General features: G+C 36.5%; 1 long non-coding RNA gene across 1 annotated transcript in view; it reads left to right on the forward strand.

Annotated features, from left to right (window-relative positions):
• Positions 1-9,091: 9,091 nt before the first annotated feature.
• The window catches only part of LOC125937046 (uncharacterized), a 47,449-nt gene continuing 42,375 nt past the window's right edge, over positions 9,092-14,165 (forward strand). Inside the window, exons 1-2 of the long non-coding RNA XR_007462231.1 lie at positions 9,092-9,117; positions 9,658-9,736. This is a non-coding gene — a long non-coding RNA (uncharacterized LOC125937046). The remainder of the gene's footprint in view (positions 9,118-9,657; positions 9,737-14,165) is intronic.

Raw genomic sequence — 14,165 nt, forward strand, 5'->3', positions numbered from 1 at the left:
GTTACCCCTTTCAAGTTTATGTTGTGACCAGAGAATTTACTGAAATTTGCTTAATGGTCTATAGTCAATTTAAAAAAGAATGTTGCATGTGGGTTTGAAAAGAATTCTATAGATATTCAGTGAAGTATTCTATATGTCAATTAGGTCAGGTTTATTAACTGTTACTCAAAATTCCCACACCTTTATAATTTTTCTGTTTATTCTATGTTAATGGCATGTTAACATCAATAACTAAGAGAGTCAGTTTCTCTACTACTTTTAGTTTCTATCAGTGCTTTATATATTTGATATATTTGATACTATGTTATTACATACAAAACAAGAATTGTTATATCTTTCTGGTACATCAAAACTTTATCATCCTTTTAACTTTTCTGTATCCTTATGTTTTAGATCTCCTGAAATTTTTATACAATTGATAATTTTAGTCCATGTATATTTGATGTAATGACTAATTCTTTTAGATTAAGTCTACTATCTTACTAAATACTCTTGACTTGTCCTACTCATTCCGTGGTTCTTTTTTTCTTCTTTCCTATCTTTCAGATTTGATTTTTCTAAATATTTTTTTATTATTCCAACTTTTTGCCCATTAGTTCAGAAGTTATATAGTCTTTAGTAGTGACTCTACATAGCAAGCTGCATCCTTTGACTTAACAAAAATCTGATACTAATTACTGCTTTTACCCTTTGATGGACAAAATACCATGTATCTCCCCTTAACAAGGTATGTGCCATTTTGTCATGTATTTTACGTGGTTTTATTTATTTATTTACTTAAAACCCACAAGACATTTTATAACTGTCTTGTGCAATTAATAATTGCTTTAGAATTACCAATATACTTTCTTTTGGGAGCGAAGGTCTTCATTCTTCCCAAACTTTCATCTGAATTTTCTTCTGTCTAAAGAAAACCTTTTAGAATTTTTGTGTGAATCTGCTGACAAATTCTCTAAATTTAGTTCTTGCCTAAAATTTCTTTATCTTTATTCTTGGATTATCTTTTCAACAGGCTTAGATTTCTAGATTGGTAATGGTCTTTTTTCACCACTTTAAAATATGATTCTATTGTCTTCTGGTTTCCATCATTTTCTATCAGTTGTCAGTTCAATTGCTTCTTTGAAGGCAGTCTATCTTTTTTAAATCTGGCTTGCTTGCTTTTTTTTTTTTTTTTACCTTTTGTTTCAGTAATATTACTAGAATGTGCCTTTCTTTATATTACCTTGTTTCAGATTTGTAAGCCATTCTTTATGGGTTGATGAATTTCATCAGCTATGGAAAATTCTTACATCTAGTTTACTCAGATTTGCTTCTACTCCATTCTCTTTCTTCTCTCTTTATGGAACTATAATCACACATAAGTTAGAGCTTTTCACTTCATCTTCCATATCTTCTGTCCTCTATTCTCATTTTCCATTCTTTTCATTTCTACGAATTTCACTCTGGAGATTGTCTTTAATCCATCAGGCAGCTCACTAATTCTCTCATCAGCTGTGTCAATCTGCTGTCACACTCAACTACTGAGATCTTCCAATTTTCATCATTAAATTTTCTGCTCCAGATTTTCTATTTGGTCTTTTTTCTTATAGTATCCACAGCTGCCAAATTTCTCTATCTTGTCCTTTACCACCTTCACCAAAGTAGGTATGTTTATTTTGAATTCTGTATCTGAAAATTCTAACATCTGGCACCCTTGTGAGTCTATTTCCACAGTGTTGTTTCTGTTGGCTTTCATTCATGTCTCCTGTCTGTCTATTGTTTATTATGCCCTAAATATTGTTTTTGCAAAATTCCTTGTAGAAGTAATTTGAGGCATTGGATAATGATGTTGTTTCTCCAGGAGGGACTTATATTTTCTTCACTGGGTGCCTAGGAACACTAGCACCCTGTATCAACTTCCATTCACTTTTCTCTGCCCCTAGAATGCAATCCTTGGGAATCCCAAATCAAAGTGGGGCAAGGAGGCACTAGAACTCTCTTATTGCTGCTGCATTAGCTCAGAGCACATCAAAACTACTGCATGACCACTTGACCTCTCAGCCTCCTATCTCCAAGAAATGCAAGAAAAGCAGACTCAGTTCTAAGACCACCCTCTGAGTCTTGCCCTATCTCTAGATCCTGGCTTTGGAATTCTTTGCTATTTATTTTGTTCACTTTCTGGGATCCTTATGCAGTTTTTGTCTGTTTGTTTGCTGGGTTTGGTCTGGCTTTTCAAGTTGGACTCAGCAGGTCAGTCCAAATGACTGCCTACCATTACTAAAACAGAAGACACTTAAACACAAATTTCCTCTTCTTTCTGATCTTAAATAGGAGGAGCTAAGAAAACAAAATTTTTCTAACTCCTCCTATTCCCAAGTGTTTCCTCAATTTATAATTATTTAATCTAAAGTAACCAAATACTCACTTGACCAAAATAATGTCTTTTAAAAGTATTAGCAAACAAATGGTTATATTAGAATATTAATATGACTTCCACTGTCTTTAAAATCTTATTAAAACTGTGCCTCATAGCCACCAGTTTATCATAGTTGATATCACCACAGAAATAACTAGATGTACACCCCATAGGAAAAACAACCTTGGAGTTGTTCATTGAGATTACAGTTTTAATGAAATGGGTTAAAGATGTTCCAAAGCTCGCTGTAACCTTTGTAAACTTTTCAAAATGATTTTATAAGTTATAACCCCAAACACTGATTAGAACATGCCACTTCTTGGGGCGCCTGGATGGCTCAGTTGGTTAAGCATCTGACTTCGGATCAGGTCATGATCTCACAGTTTGTGAGATTCTGTGGTCTGGTTCAGACTGTGTGTCTCCCTCTCTCTCTGCACCCCCCACCCTCCGCCGGTTATGCGCTCTCTCTCTCTCTCTCTCTCTCTCTCCCTCCCTCAGAAATAAACATTTAAAATTTTTAAAAATAAATGCCACCTTGGGGCGCCTGGGTGGCTTGGTCGGTTAAGCGTCCCACTTCGGCTCAGGTCATGATCTCACGGTCCATGAGTTCGAGCCCCGCGTCGGGCTCTGTGCTGACAGCTCAGAGCCTGGAGCCTGTTTCAGATTCTGTGTCTCCCTCTCTCTCTGCTCCTCCCCTGTTCATGCTCTGTCTCTCTCTATCTCAAAAATAAAGGTTAAACAAACAAAAAAAATTAAAAAAATAAAAATAAATGCCACCTCTTCCCCATCATGTTTGCCCTATTTTACTATACTCAAATTTTAACCATTTAAGAAAATTCAAATCAAAAACATATTTTATAACCAAAACACACTGATTTTTTTTTTTTAGGACCTCTTCAAATTAGCATTTGAGACTGAGAAATTGCCTTTCAACCTTTCAAATTCACTCACCATTTAACAAACATTTGTTGAGTACCAACTATATATCAAATATATAAGTAAATTGCTGGGTTCTTTTTTAAAGTATGTCAGACTCTTGCTCATGTACTTTACTGATTTATGGGTCATATTAAACATTAGTGTCTGTAACATAATCACTGAAAAGAATATTTCCCAGTTCTTTGTGTAATGTGTCTTTCTAAGACAGCCTTGAAATTTAATCCAATGTCTGCATTATCTTCCTCATAAAAAGGGACAAATGCAATTGGTAGTAAATGACATCAACATTCTTTTCTACTCACCCAGGAAAAATTATCACCTGTGGTTGAAATTTTTCTAAAGCAAGTCTCTAGCTAATTGGAACTCTGATTCTCTACAGCAGAGTTGATTTGAGAAGTGGATAAGGATTATAGAAGTAGCAAATAAGATCTCTGTCTTGCCAGAACCATAGATGCAGCCACCTTTTATCAATAAGGAAACTGAAGTTACGTGAGGATAAAAGAAATGTTTAAGGTCCCAGCTATCCAGCGCCAAGTCAAGTCCAGAATCTCTGTCTATCCAGGTCCACATAATGAAATAGACAGCCTAGATTGTATAACAAATACCTTCTGAACGTGTTTTTGCTTGTATGTATGTACAAATGATTTAACATCATTATTTGACTGTTTCGAGTTGTGAGTTTATTTTCCTTTCTCTTTTTAATCATCTCAGAATAGAAAAACCACCAATTTATTAAACCCTGTGGCAATTATTCAGTGGGTTCATGTCAAGTTAAGTAAAACATTTCTTTCATTTTGTGTCAATATCTAAGGACTTCAGCAGTATCTGAGAGGGTTCAGATTAATTTTATGTTCATTTTTAAGCTCCTTTTAATGGCACAGTGAACAGATAGGATGGAAAGAATCACCCCATCCTTCATGGTGGCACAGCCAAGTTAGAAGTGTCCCAGAAAGGACCATGGTTAACTGACAAGATTTGCTGACTTTGGAGCACATCTTTATTATATGAGTTTGTTTGTTTTTTTGTTTTTTTTTTTGGTTTTGCTTTTTTGTTTTGTTTTGTTTTCAGATTATAGGTTTGCTTTGGGAAAGTAAGATAATAAAAGCAAGAACAGGGGCGCCTGGGTGGTTCAGTCAGATACGCATCTGACTCTTGATTTCAGCTCAGGTCATGATCTTATGGTTCATGAGATAGAGCCCCATGTCAGACTCTGTGCTGCTTAGGATTCTCTCTCCCCACTCCCCCCTCCCCCTTTTTGCGCTCACACTCTCTAATAAATAATACATTAAAAGAGAAGCAAACACAAAGTAATGAATGTTGAGGACTGCCCTCCTGTTTAAGACTTTTGCAAAGTTGCTACTCTCCACTACAGTCTCTAGACCAGTGCTTCTGAACCTTGCATGGTACATCTTGAGGAGCTTCAAACAATACTAATGCCTGGGCCCCATGCCCAGAAAGTCTGATTTGTTAGTCTAGGGTGGGGCCTGAGCATGGGGAATTTTTTTTAAACCTTCAAGAATGATGGCAATGCAAAGCCAGAGATGACAGTCCCTGCTCCAGACACTGCTCTGAAGTAAAGAGGAACAATTTTCATTTGTAACAAATACAGAGAGAATCTACACCTTGTGGTGTGACCTTCTTTCTTCAAATGAATTAGAAAAGGACTGACACTTTTTCATAAAACATAATGCCCTTTCCTTTGTTAGAAATTTTTTACTGCCTGACTCCTTCAAGGATTGGGCCATATTCTCAAGCAACCTAGCAAAACCTTGCATCTCCAGAGCACATAAGACTCCAGGGTCAGGTTTCATGCAAAGAACCTTGCAAGTGCAAAGTTTGAGAGCCCTAACTTCCCAAAATGACCTCTTCAACTATTAATTTATAAACCTTATTTGGGAAAAAGAACATAGAGAGCTAGAAGAGAAACTTTCCATCAAATCTGTCCAGTTTTGTGGTAAAACGTCATCATTAATTTTACTACTACAAATTTAACATTTTAATAGCATTTTCCTCCAAAAACATGAATCCTTTTCATTTGAATTTGAATTTGTATAGCTGATAAGAAAAAATAGATATGATTGTACCCACTTTATAGATGGAGAAGCATATGCATAATTTCAGTGATTCATTCAAAGTCAATTGTCACTGACAGAATCAAGAAATTGAAGCTGTGTTACAATATTCTTTATGATGTTCTACAACTCATACTAAAAATATCCTATTGAGGTATTTACCTCAAGATATATTTTAAGAACACTGGATCACCAAATTCCACAAAATTTAAAATAGCCATACAAATAGTAAGTCTGAAACAAAACTTATCCTGAAACCGGAAATACAGGTCTCTATAGTCTGTAAAGACAACTACAAATTATATTTAGTTTCAGCCTTTAGTTTTACCATTTACTTTCAAAACAAACTTTGTTTCATTATATTCATAATTGCTTTTAATGTACTGACACCCAATACAAATAAATGAAAATCAAGTGACCAGACGATAGACATAAGAAAAAATTTACAAGTGTTATTACTGAGGAAGTGTGTAGAATTTTCTTTCCCAGAAATTTCCCAAGAGGATTTACAACCTTCTGGCCCTCAAATACTGTGGACTACTAGAAATAGCAAATGACTCTCTCACCAGAGTGACTCTACATAGTTTCTAAAGAAACTAAATACATCTCACATAAATCTATCTTGCATTGGGATAATAACAAATGCTTTCCCTTCCCCATCCCCACCCCCTTCCAAAAAAATTGCTTCAAGAGAAGGAAATAGTGAAAATAATTATTACTCTGTCCCTGTTCTGGATTTACAGCAGACACTGATGGCCAGAGTCCAAGCCCAGGAGAGTTACCACCTATAGTTTCAAATTGGGGTTTCAGTACCGATAAATACTGCTGGAACATCTCATTTGAGTACTGCTAAAGAAAAGTGACCATTGAGACTCTGGTGGCCATATACTCGTTACAGGTGTGGGAAAAAAAACTTCTCCATTTTTCCTAAATTTAATTTCCACTAAGGGTCAAGTAACATAAGGTTTACTGATCTGTATCATACATACATCAAAAGGCAATGGTAATGTAGCCAACAAGAAATAAAATCAAGAAGGGTTCAGGCTCCAAGCACAACTGGAAGGTCCCAAGCTGAACAGGAAGAAACATAAACACTGTTCTTCCATAACCTTCTGACAATAAGCTCCAGAATGGTACCCTGGCTTGCTCAATACTCAGCTCTCTGGAAAAAGCAAACTTTTCATTCTGCACTTAATATTTTATATAGCTCATTTAGAAGCTTTCATATAAGCTAAATATATTTTTGTCTAAAATTTAAAAGACAAGATTCTTTTAAAGTATTATGTTTTAAAACGCTGGAAAGAAAGGGGAAGCTATATTTTTACCTAAACAGATTGCAAATAGTTGTACGAAAAATAAAACAAGTGTTTGTTACCTTGTCACTGCTTCATGACCACTTCACATTTTTAGTTGGAGCTGTCTATCATACGTAAGGTATACTCAGCTTGGAGCTAAGCCATTTGTAACTTTATAGGTATGGACAAAATCTTCAAAGAGACTCACATTACTTAAAATCTGCTTGCTAAGCGATTTTTAAAAAGTTAAAACAAACTCTTGTCTATGAACAAGAACTCCAAACTCAATTAGTTTTTTTCCAAGAATGCTCTTTAAAATAGACTGTCAAGAAAATTACTCCTTTCCACTGTTGCTTGACATTCAAAATCTCTGTTCACAAGTTTCTTACTAAACAAGTTTTTCTTAGTATCTGGCTTGGGTTTTTCTCTTCACCTTTATAAATAGAAAAGTAACCGAATAGGAATCTTTAAAGATATTCTTGTGACTAAAAGAAAACTGAAAGGAGAATTTTACAATACGGCTTTGGTAACAATAAAACATAAATTGAATTTTTTACCTGCAGTAAGTAACATGTATTTAGTGATGAGATGTGTTAGGTCTCATCTGCTGTAGTTACATGTCAAGTTCTAATCACTGTATTTTTCTCCCTATCCCCCGTGAAATCCAAATAGCTTTCACTTCATTTTTGTGTACACAAAAGAAAAATAAAAAATCTTCTGTGTTCTTTTGCTGCCACCCAGTGGTTCTGATCGGTAAACGCAATGATGACAAATCTAACACGGAAGAGACATAAGCACATCTTTACCCAAAGCATGAAAATCCAAATTATTAAAAGCGATAAATTTTGAAGTGAGTAGTTACATAATAAAGGGTTCCTTAGGGTGTCTGGGTGGCGTTAAGCGTCCCACTCTTGGTTTTGCTTTAGGCTATCATCTGTTTGCGGGTTCAAACTTGCATCAGGCTCTGTACTGACAGCGTGGAGTGTTCTTGGGATTCTCTCCCTCTCCCTCTCGCCGCCCTCTCCCCCTCCCCTGCTCACTCTCTCTCTCTCAAATAAACTTTAAAAAATTAAAAATTAATAAAAATTAAAAATTAATCAGTAAAGGGTTCCTTTGCTGCATAAATATTGAGGAAAAACCTCACCTAGGTTGTAAAATCAAGCAACAGTGGAGGATACTGCCTTTCACTCTTCATAGTGTCAGGCAGGCTCAGCATCAGCATATAGTAGGCACTCAGTAAACACCTTTTACCTCAACCAATTACATCTTTTTTTTCTTTTTTAACCAACTACGTAAACTGTTTCATTAAAATTCTTACAATAAAGTGATAAAAACACGATGCAAAAACACAATGCAGCTGAATGCAAATGTGAATGTAAATAATAGGCTGAAAGAAAATATTTAAATATTAGTCAATTATTTCCTGGTAGGGGAGGGGACAGACTTCTCTTTAATTTCTATAAAGAGCATGTTTTACATGGCCAGGAGGGGGAATCAATAAATTAAATCTATTAATTTAAGGAAAGAACTATCTTTGAGGAATATGCCAGGTGTATCAATAGTAGGCTTCTTGACTAGTTTTATGATGATCTGAGCTGTAGGACAAACTGTCAGACCTGGTCAAAAATTCAGGATGATTGGGGCACCTGGCTGGCTCAGTCAGAAGCACATTCGACTCTTTATCTCGGGGTCTCAAGCGTGGAGCATACATTAAAAAAAAAAAAAAAAAAAAGTTAAAAAAATTTCAGGATGATTTTCCCATCACTGACATTAGCAACAGAGTGCACTGTCAGAAATGTGTTACAGCTCCAAATCATGCTTAAAACTTGTGCAAATTTAACAGCTACTACATAAAACCGAAAGTAAAACCAGCTACACAGTGTTTGAAAATTCGCTGCAAGCCTGGCCAATCAGCCAACAGCATCCATGACTGAGCCAGGTCCTCTCCCCCAAGCCTCTTCTGCATGAGGTTCCTCAACCGGTAATAAAGCTGCGGGCGAACACATTGGTGAAGGTGCAGTCTCCCAGTGGACCCCTATCCTAGCCTCCCTACAATAGTTACGTTCCAGACCGCCGGTGGATGTCCAAACCGCGGAGAGAAACGACAATTATACATACCTCTGATAAAGTTCCGTGCATAAACTAGGCAGGGTAAGAGATTAACAACAACACTGATGATAGAACAATTTTAACAGTATACTATAATAAAAGTTACATGAACATGGAATCTCTGTCTCTCAAAATACTCACCTCTCCCGCCAGGAGAGAATAAAATGTTCACGTGCACTGAAACAAAATGGCATTCTGACGCAGCGTGAGTCTACTATTGACCTTCTGTGATTGGTCAGGAGATCCATCTGCTTTCCCTTTTAGTTACCCTGGGTAAGTAACTAAAAGGGCCAAAGCGAAATCCCAGGTAAGCGGGGACGACTATAATTGTGTAACCTTGGGCAAGGCCTAACCTCTCTGAGCCTCAGTAACATTGTAAACAGAAACATAGTAAATATGCACCTCGATTGGCTTGCATGGATCCCAAATGCAGTAACAAAAAGCCTGGATTATTCGTGGCAAGGACTTGGTGCTAGCTGCCATAAATGCACAGACTTTCACACAGAGACAGTGCATGACAATTATCCGCACACACAGAACAATCACTATTCAGAAAGGAATGATTGGAGGATCTTTTTATTCATTTGTAGTCATTTATTATTTTTTATTTATTTTGAGAAAGCTCGCGTGCACGTGCCCATGAGTGGGGGAGGGGCAGAGAGAGGGAGAAAGAGAATCCTGCGCAGGCTCCACATTATCAGTGCAGAGCTGGAGATGGAGCTTGAGCTCACAAACCCACAGATCATGACCTGAGCAGAAATCAAGAGTCAGATGCCTAATCGACTGAGACACTCAGATGCCCCATGTAGTCATTTTTTAAATTGAATAACCAGTGCTTTAATTACAGATACTAGTACAAAAATATGGTAAACACTGAGCCTGAGTTCCAGCCATGAAAATGACAACCCAGTATTCAGTTTATCTTGGTAAGTGTAATAATATTTAAAACAATTGGTAAAGATAGCATTAAAAACAAAGCCCTTAAATAAACATTAAAGCGGGGGGGGGGGTTGTCTGGATGGCTCAGTGGCTTATGATCTCACAGTTCATGAGTTCCAGCCCCTCATGGGGCTCTCTGCTATCAGCACAGAGCCTGTTTCAGATCCTCTCTCCCCCTCTCTTTCTGCCCCTCCCCACCTCTCTCTCTCAAAAAAATAAACTTAAAAAAAAAAAAAAGCCCTAATAACTTCAATTGTACTTCCCAACTAACATATTAACAAGCATTTATTTACCTCTGACAAAAATATATATATTTTTAGAAGAGGATTCCAATACTTTGGCTTATAAAAATTTGAATATAATGAAAATGTTCTCCAGTGAATCAGGAAATTTAAAGAATTTTAAGATGGATTTTAAATTAAAGACCAAGGGGTGCCTAGGGGGCTCAGTTAAGCAACTGACTTTTGATCTGCCCTGGGCTCTGCTCTGGCTCTGGCTGGCTCTGGGCTGGGTGTGGAGCCTGCTTGGGATTCTCTCCCTCTCCTCTCTCTCCTTCTGCACTTGTGTGCATGCTCTCTCTCTCTCTCTCAAAAAAAAAAAAAAAAAAAAAGGGGGGGGCAAGAAGGAAACTAAAAACAAAATAAAATAAAGCCCAAGTCTCATCCTGAATGAAATATTCTAGTTGGCAGCTTTTCACGATGCAGATTCTAGCTCCATTCCAATGTCATCATTAAGATCTTTTGGGGCGCCTGGGTGGCTCAGTTGGTTAAGCATCCGACTTCGGCTCAGGTCATGATCTCATGGTCCGTGAGTTCGAGCCCCGCGTCCGGCTCTGTGCTGACAGCTAGGAGCCTGGAGCCTGCTTCAGATTCTGTGTCTCCCTCTCTCTCTGACCCTCCCCCGTTCATGCTCTGTCTCTGTCTCAAAAATAAATAAACGGTAAAAAAAAAAAAAAAAAAAAAAAAAAAAATTAAAAAAAAAGAACTTTTAAGATTTTCTACATCTCCTTTGATCACTTAATTCTCTTTGAACCAATACAAAAATGTATGGCAGAATCTACAAATAAAAGCTTTAAAAATAAATTACAACACTGCCAACACCCCCAATAAATTACAACTGCTGGTGAGGATGTGGAACAACAGGAATTCGTATTCATTGATGGTGGAAATGCAAAGTGGTACAGCTACTTTGGAAAATAGTTGGCAATTTCTCACAAAACTAATATCATATGACCTAGCAATTGCATATAATTGGTCTTTACTAAACCAAAGGAATTGAAAACATATGTCCACAAAAAAAATCCACACATGGATGTTTACTCATAATTGCTAAAACTTGGAAGCATTCATGATGTCCTTCAACAGATGAATGGATAAATAAACTGTGGTACATCCAGATAATGAAATATTATTCAGCACTAAAAACAAATGAGCTATTAAGCCATGAAGCCATGGAGGAAACTTAATGTATACTACTGTTGCAAGAAGCCAATCTGAAAAGGCTACATACTGCATAATTCCAACTATGACATTCTGGAAAAGACAAAACTATGGTGACAGGAAAATGATCAGTGGTTGCCAGGGATTCTAAGTAAGGAGGAATGAATAGGTGGAACACAGAGGATTTTTAAGGCAGTGAAACTATTCTGTATGATGCTGTAATGATAGATACAGGTCATTACACATTTGCCTAAACCTATAGAATGTGCAACACCCAGAGTGAACCATAATGTAAACTAGGGACTCTGGGTGATAATGTGTCTGTGTAGGTTCATCATTGTAACAAATGTACCATTCTACTGAGGGATGTCATCAGTGTTGGAGTTATGGATGTTGGGGGACAGGGAGTATGTGGGAACTCTCTGTACTTCCCATTGTGAACCTAAAACTGTCCTAAAAAATAAAGTTTACTACTTAATTTCCTTAAGATTACATATAAAGGGGGAAGAGGAGGAGTAGAGGCAACAATACATCATAAACAATTATACCTTAAAATGACTATTTCAGTGTTTCTATAAATTTCAAGGCAGTACATAAGAGTTAAGCTTAACAAGTTATAGTCTAAGGACATATGAATTAAGCTGTAGACTTCCCTTAAGAGGATTAAAATACACATTAACACTATTTCCAAAAGCTGTTTTTAACATTTTTCAATGTTATATATTTAAATTATTTAAGGTTATCTTAAATGCCTAGATAAGTGAGAGAATGAAATTTAATTACAGGTTATTTCCACTGTCATGTATTTTGGCAATATAGCTAGGTAACTTGTGTTAAAGGAAAATTTTAAATAGCATCAATAATTAAGAAAACCTCTATTAAGTTAGTCTTTGTTTCTTACAAATTTTAAAAGTGGTAGATAAAATCTAGCAATTCCAATTCCTTAAACCCTAATTTTAACCGTTGTTAGGACAAATCATAAAAAGATTTTACATTTTGCTATATTTCTGAAATGTAGCACTTTGGTTACTGAACAACCAATTTCCATATATCTAGTTAGACTACAGTGTGAAAAAAGATAACGAAAAAAAGTGTAAGGGCATTTCTTATGAACTTTTTTGTGTGTGAAAATTAGATACAAGAAAGTCACTCTTCCAATTCAGCATTATTAAAAAACATTCAAGCAAAGATCACACTATCACTTACATATAACCCTGTTGTTGTGGCATTTAACTTTATCTTGAATAACATCTAGAAGTTCCGAAAGAGGGGCGCCTGGGTGGCTCAGTCGGTTAGGTGTCCCACTTCAGCTCAGGTCATGATCTCACAGTCTGTGGGTTCAAACCCCACGTCAGGCTCTGTGCTGACTGCTCAGAGCCTAGAGCCTGCTTTGGGTTCTGTGTCCCTCCTTTCTGCCCCTTCCCCACTCATGCTCTGTCTTTCAAAAATAAATGTTAAAAAAAATTTTTTTTTAATTAAAAATTAAAAAAAAAAAAAAAAAGTAGTTCTGAAAGAGGGGCACCTGGGTGGCTCAGTCGGTTGGGCACCCAACTCTTGGTTTCAGCTCAGGTCATGATCTCATGGTTGATGAGATCAAGCCCCACTTCAGGCTCTGCGCTGACAATGTGGAGCCTGCTTGGGATTTTCTCTCCACCCCCTCCCCCTTCTCTTGCTCAAAATAAACTTAAAAAAAAAAGAAGTTCCGAAAGAACATGGAAGGCAGAGAGAAAGAGAGACACCTAAGGGGCATTAAGGAATCTACTCCTGAAATCATTGTTTCACTATATGCTAATTTGGATGTAAATTTTTAAAAATAAAAAATAAAATTAAAAAAAATAAAAATAAAAATACTTACTTTCTAGCTATATCTGGAATGCAACTTGCCTAAAATGAAAATTAAGCTGGGCTCAAATGTAGGAAAATTATTTAATACCTACAGACATATTTATACACAGGTGTTTGAGGGTTTAAGACAAATATAAGCACACACACTTAAGCATTCTTATTTCACTTAAGTATTTATTGCCTAGCATTTCAAAAACTAAAAATTTTTTCAAAAACAAAATAGGATTTACTGGGTTATCTAATTGTCATGCTGCTTCTTTGAACAAATGTTTTGCTCATCAGTATAACTTTCTCACTTTTTTGCTCATCAGTACAATTTTTTCACTTTTTACCAAGCCATGTAACAAAAAAAAAAAAAGCTGTGCTCCCACTTTACCTCTGTTCCAATGAGGTATTAGCACTTTCAAATCATTTGTCTTTAATTCTGATGATTATCTTCATAATGTATATCTACACTGCTAATTTTCATTGGACTTTATTGGACTCCCCATCCTAAAAATAAGGATTTAACTTATCCTGGTCCCCCTTACTCCTTCCAGTTTTCAATGTAAGAATTAAAAAATAATAGGGCCTTAAAACTGAAATAAACTTAAAACCATATTCATCCATCAGTGTTGTACAGCATCTGGATTTCTCCCCATGTAAGAATGCCCTATTTTCTGGGGCGGCTGGGTGGCTCAGTCGGTTAAGCGTCTGACTTCAGCTCAGGTCACGATCTCGCGGTCCGTGAGTTCGAGCCCTGCGTCGGGCTCTGGGCTGATGGCTCAGAGCCTGGAGCCTGTTTCAGATTCTGTGTCTCCCTCTCTCTCTGCCCCTCCCCTGTTCCTGCTCTGTCTCTCTCTGTCTCAAAAATAAATAAACGTTAAAAAAAAAATTTAAAAAAAAAAGAATGCTCTATTCTCATTTCAAATGCCCTTCTATATGCTTTCACTTTTACATTGTCAATGTTGGTTTTGTTTACATGCTTGTCTTCCATGTTTAATCTACTGGCTGACTCTAAAAGCTGTAAATGAATAAGCAGCATTTAAATTGCTAAAAAATATTAAACTGGGCCCAGATCACTAAGAATAAAACCCACTTCTGAGTTCTCTAATACCTAACTTTAAAAGAAAGAAAACTGAATAGCACATTA

This window comes from Panthera uncia (genome assembly GCF_023721935.1).
Source record: "Panthera uncia isolate 11264 chromosome A3 unlocalized genomic scaffold, Puncia_PCG_1.0 HiC_scaffold_11, whole genome shotgun sequence".
Classification (NCBI taxonomy): domain Eukaryota; kingdom Metazoa; phylum Chordata; class Mammalia; order Carnivora; family Felidae; genus Panthera; species Panthera uncia.